Source organism: Dreissena polymorpha, chromosome 11 (assembly GCF_020536995.1).
Source record: "Dreissena polymorpha isolate Duluth1 chromosome 11, UMN_Dpol_1.0, whole genome shotgun sequence".
Classification (NCBI taxonomy): domain Eukaryota; kingdom Metazoa; phylum Mollusca; class Bivalvia; order Myida; family Dreissenidae; genus Dreissena; species Dreissena polymorpha.
The window spans coordinates 69,543,589-69,550,452 of NC_068365.1; positions in this window are offsets into that span (position 1 = coordinate 69,543,589).

Below are 6,864 nucleotides of genomic sequence, written 5' to 3' on the forward strand. Positions count from 1 at the left end.
TTCTTTAACAAATAAAAACATCAAATGTAAGAGAAGATGCTTAAACTGTCATAATATTGCCCTTCATATAATAAAGTGACAGTGCAGCATATTCGTTTTAATGAATCCAGAACACAACAATTATGAAATTGCATAAAATAATCAAGGGAGAAACATTCATCATCACTAGAAAGTATTAAATAGTACCAATTATATCATTTTCGCGCAATCAATCTGAAATTGGATCAACAATAAGACTAAACCGGTTGTGGTTATTTTATTATGGCGTTGTCGTATTTATATTGTTTAAATTTGAATAAAATAACTTTACCATTGAGAACAGTAATGCATGAATTTTTACTCAAAAGCAACATTAAGGTGCTATGATTGCTAACATTCACTGCGTAGCGGTTTCCGGTTTAGAAAAGAAAACTCTGTGTTTTTGGACAAGTCGAAATTTTGAAATGTATTTCTTAAGCCTAAATCAACTAACCAACGTTATATAAACTGCACTATCAAAGGCGGCGTTCGAAAAACAATCTTTATAGGGTCAAACCCACAACATATATTATTAGTTTTGGAGAATAAATTCCACATATTTTAAATTTCGCCCTAAGCCTGGATTTTATAACCATATACATATTTATTTAAAACAAAATCATGAAAAATTCATTTAACATTTGAAAACGTCTTCAAATGTATTTAAATATTTGCTAGGTCGAACTGTATCAACGTACAAAGTTTCAAACCGTAATCGTCGACAGATAATTAATAATTAATTACGAGAATTAAGTCGCCTTCGACATAATGGTCGAGGTCGACTTAACTCTGCAAAACTGGATTTCGGCTTCGCCCAACGGTCGCGATAGTATTTATATATATATATATATATATATATATATATATATATATATATATATATATATATATATATATATATATATATATATATGTATATATATATATATATATATATTCATATATATATCTTCTTAAAAATAAAGATACCAAATTAAGCTTACTACAGTCTTTATATAACAGTGTTAGTTTAAAGCAAGGGCTCTGACCCAAAGGTTGCTTTTTACCACAGAATGAATGTTAAAAAGATGTAACACTTAAGTTTGAAATTCACAATTATAAATTCATACTTGTCATTGACAATATAAATTCTGGCTAAGAATATACTCAATAACATGGCAAAAATATAAATAAATACATTTCGCTCTGAAATTATACTGTAGATGATTGCAAGTGCAGTATATGAAGAGATGAATTTACAAGGTTGCGATGACAGTATTTTCACCTACGTGAAGACATGCGCATCCATTTGTTGGGAAATGCGAATCCACCAACCTCCCGTCTGTCTGGATTTTAAAGAGATTGATGATCGTACACTGTTTAATGCATCGATCTATAAACACTACACAAAAAGTGGCCCTCACGTGGATTACGTTGTGTGGCCGGCTATGTACCTAAATGAAGGAGGACCGTTGCTTAGCAAAGGTGTTGCACAGGGGAAATAACTTGTCATCAAATTTATGTTGGCATTGTAAAGTATCGTTGAATTACATATCAAAGTTTCGTGTAATTAACTGTACTGGTACTACAAGTTTCAATCACTAAGTTTGTGTAAAATACTAAGTGAAAAGTATAGTTACTGTACATCCATTTCTTCAGCAATAACTGTATTCATACCGATTGTTTTAATATGTGTTTACTTTACTACATTTGTGAAAGAAATTGTTTAGTGAGTTCATAAAATTTGTTTCAAAAAGTACTGTCACTTGCTACATATTTCAGTACGTAGATATCGGTTGCTTAAGTTGTCATAATAAACATATTCGATCGTTTTCATCAACAGTGTCATCGTCACTCAGCTATCCTTTTTTGTTTGCTACATATAGCAGCTCTTAACAAATCTTTTTCAGACACAAATGCGTTTATTGATTTTTTTTCCTGAAAAACAAATTAGGATGAAATAAGTAACTCCTATAATTGTCATTTTATAATCTGAACAATACACAGTGGAAATGCTTATTGTACAGACTGGATAATTTATATGTATAACGCGATAAAACATGCAAACGAATTTAAGTTAAATAATATACAGTATTATTCTGTCTAATTGTGTTGTTTTACCGGAATTTTCATTGGTTTAACACTCAAATAGTAAATACTTCTGTTGAATGTTTACATATCTACATTTCCACCATCATAATTCCTTTAACGTTTCACAAGCCCGGGTAATGGGTAGCATGTGTATGGGTTCTTATGAGAAGGAAAACAGCAAAAAAATGCAATTTCGATTAAGTGGACGTTTTGCATATATTGGTTTATAATTAAAAGTAAAAACCAACAAACAGAATAAAACTTACCATTATACTTTCGTGATACAGTGACATGGGAATTGATTAATATGGAACGTTACACATAAACAATTATTAAATGTAAGTTAAATATTAAATAAAATGTTATGTCTACTCATAAGGAATATGTCTTTAGTCCCCTGGCATCTTTTGATGCGGGAGGTATATAGCGATAGACCTGTACGTTCATTCGTTCTTTCGTCCGTCCTTCCGGCCGTACGAGGTAACCCAAAATTACATGTTTCGTAGAACATTTATATTCTTCATCTTCATATAATATATGTTATTTTATAGATATAGAGTATTTGCGAAACACATATACGTATAATAAATTATTTTTAATCGTGTTATATACCCGTTTGTTTTAAGAACCTTACAGAAAAGAGACAAACCCTTTTATTAACACGACAATTTGACGATAACATAATATCATGCTTAAATAAGTTTATTTCATGATGTTACCATTATTATTAAACACGAACGCATGTACGTAGGACATGTATTTAATTATAAGGGAATACATCCATTGTGCACCTTTCAGTATTGCATTACATTCATTCACTAATGATGTGTTGACGATGCTTCATTGAAAAGAAACACAATGCAACTGAAATGTTCTAATACATTTTCGTTAGAAAATAAACTTACCGGGTATTTTGATTATGTAGTATTAACAGATGCAACTAAAAGTATTGAAACGGTATTATCCAATACATGAACTACATCCAGTTGCATCTTATTTGAATTTAAAATTTCTGAAACTATTTTATAATTCGGGTCCGAATCCAAATTTATATGTTTATCAATCATCGAATTTTAGTCAATACCTTATTCCGCTTTCAAAACGATAAAGGACCACTTAAAGAAAGACCAATTCCTTCTCTCACGTTTTAGATTAAAATGATGTAAATTCGAAATAAATTTCTGAAATCACTATTAAATCTGTCAACTGAACCACAATGGAACTGTAGAGGTATTCCTGTGAGAAGTTACAAATCCTCTAGTGTGTATAGCAAATCAATCTCTTAAATTCAATCTCAGTAATAAAGTAGTGACATCCCTTACTTAGATGCAAATCACAAATTCAATTAATTGGTTTGTCGTATTTAATTTTGAACTGATTTAACCCTACGTTTATAAAATATTAAATCAAATGATTGGTTTATAGTGTGATATTTATTTCTTGAGTCGTATTTTTTAACAATCAGCGCTGTACATGTAGTCACAATGCATACATTTATTTTTGTCATATTTTCTCAATTATAAAGCTGTTTGGAAAGAAACAGACGTTTGAAAACTGTTTTTCTCAAAAACATTCCCCGTGTAAGAGGGGTATTTAATTTGTTAGCAATTTGCTTGCAATTTACATAATTTTAATCTAACACGTGGGAGAAGGATCAGACATCATAACGCGACAAAGAGACTACTTTTGATGGTTGATGCCAGCTTTTGATCGCGAAATATATGTGTGCACGATAAACAAACAATTCAAAGCAAAAACATTTACTGGTGACTTATACATACCACCAACTCATGTGGAATGCTATCTTGGGTTTATGCTCTTTGAATGTCATATACTAGTATATCTAAATTTGTGTTATGCGTGTGTCTATATAGTGATGCGTTTAAAATTGGCAAAAACTTTTTATAATGTTCCACTTAAAATTTCATGTTTAATACTCAACTTCTTATACATGTTTAAACACAAATAATCTAGTTCCCATTTCAACAAAAGCAAGTTCAGTGCAAAAAGTAATTTACTTAAACTTATTTTTTAAGAAACGGTATGATATAAAGATTGTATTGACCAAAACAGCTTTAAAGATACAAAATATTTGACTGAAGTGGAGAAAACCGAAATGTACCAAAAGTACATTTTGTCACAGTTGTTAAAAAAAATATGCTCCGACTTTGCATGTCATCGCATGATGTTACAATCAAATCTTGCCACATACTAGGTGTTTCTATTTTTAAACCAGGGGCATGACTTGGAACTTAAATAAAATGCAACATACCAAATATAAAACCTATTGGTTTTGTTGTTGCAAAGGAAATTAATGTTTACGTTATTTTACTACTTAACTTTATAGAAATTAGTTGAACCCCCACACGGGTGTGGACAGGGTTGACCTTAAGGTCATGATGCTTATATAAAACTTGGTTAAAAACACTCTACGTTATAACATAGCAAACAAAACACCTCTGGATAATCAGGTTTCAGCTATATCAATGGTGTAAGTTATTTGGCTAACAAATGCCTTTTATAAATAAGTTGCAAAGGCGAATAACGTCAACACTTTAAACGTTTTATGATAAAATATACAGAAAACCAAACCATGTGTATACATATGAATCATTTTCAATTTAAAACCCTCACTCAATGACTTCAAATAACAAGAAAATAAACAATATGGCAAGCCTAGCTTATCTGTATGAAAATTAAATAAACATTTTGAACCCACTATATTACCTTGAAAGTCATATATTATATCAACAAAGATTTTGTTATTGAATACAAAATATTCTATTCATTCACTATAAAGCGATTCGTTGATAATCTTTAAACAACTGAGCGGTGCGATTGAGGTCGATGTCTGTTGCACATTGATAATTTAATTTATTTATTTATATCAAGAGCCCTGTAAAATACAAACACCCACCCCTAGTTTGTCTTTGTGTTATTATTTATAATGAAAGAAATTGTTATGTTGTTGGTGATGATGAGGAAGAGGATCATATGGTACTTTGAGAATAGATAATAATATATGTACTCATGACTATTAGTAAGTGTGTTCATAACTAGCATATCAAAGGTGCTCTATTACAACTGTGCTATTGTTAATTGCATTTGATGTACAACCAAATCATCGTTCATACTTCAGAGTTCTTTCTAAATTATTCCACGAGCTTCCAACTGTTGGAAGTTCTGACTCCCAAGCCTTCAATTTTGGACGTCATAAGGTTTGAAGTCCCACCTACAGCGTATGTGTTGATCGTTGGATGCATACATGTTTCTATTTTCAAAACCAAAATATTGCAAACATTGACGATGAATGTGTTAAAGAATTGCATAGACACAGACGTCCGCTATTTAAAGCACGTGCATATTCAAAGTGAATTGTGGGATGGGGGTATTCCCATTAAACATGCGTGAAGCACGTGACGAATACATGTGTATAACAAAAACCATATTCGATGTACATGTAAGTATTTTCAATTTGCATAATTAAACGTGTTATCCGAAAAGAATTGCCAGATTTTATTATGCACGTAAAGTTAAGAAAATTCTAGAAACAAATAAACATTTTTGTGGATTTCGTGTAAACCCTTTTTAAAAGCATGCGAAAATCATAAAATATACTCAACATAACCCACGACAGCTCACCATCATAGCAATCACACATTTGGCTTCTAAATTACTACACATACATAATTCAACGTTTCTATGATTAAAATATTCCCTCGTAGCTCCCTTATCTTTCGGCATCAAAATTACTCATCATATTGACGAGCCACACGTGCACGTGACTACCTGAGCACATTAAGGTCTCATCGGCCACCGTGCTCTGGTTTCCATCTAAAAATATATTTGTTCGGCGAAGTGCAGCCGGGGTAAATTCGGACCCACTTTGGCTAAACATTTGTATTCTCCCCTGAAAGTTCACAGGGGCAGGTCAGTACTGAAAGTTGTTGTGAAGACGCGGAGCTGATCTGTAAATAAACTATGATCCACTCACACGCGCGAAATTGTGACTTCTTGTACAAACTCATGTCATTCTACCTCGAGGAGATCGTAGACTTTAATATTTGCTGAATAAAAAATTCGTAGCTTAAATCTTTTCTTTTGGTTAAAATATGTGGACACTATCGCTGCAGTCGTTTAGATACGTCAGTATTAACTATTGATATGTGATGGGTGCAGTTATTGTATGCACTTTCGCATGTGGTCGGTCCGTATTCGACTGCCTGAAATGATATTAACAACAATAATTTGATTGACAGCTGGAAAAATAAATATGGGCCACTTGCTGAGAAATTCATGTCATACAGTAGCATGTAAGCGGATGTAATAACAAGATCTAGTGTTGAGATTTATACGTCTTGTGTATAAGAAAACAGCGTAGATGCGTATTGTCGGACGTCCAACGGACTTCCACCAGTTATAAAATGGAGGTGTGCGACTGCCGTTTTGGGCGTAATTTTCGCCCTGACGTCCACTAACGGAAGCGCAATAATAATGCTGATGTTGAGTCCCTTCATGAATACATTGTCTTGATGAGAAAGTTATCTAACACTGACGGGGGAATACCGTATGAGCATCTAGTAAAACATGTGACTGGAAGATGTTTTAAGTTAACGGGATCCCATTCGTGAAACGGGAAGTCACGCGGATTTACCAATCAGCGCCTAGCCATAATGCTCTAATTCTTTTAAATTTTTCCGAATTATTATTATACCGACGTAAGATGGCTATTTGCTTAATAATCTCATGGTCAAACTATTGTTCACTGTAAGTATA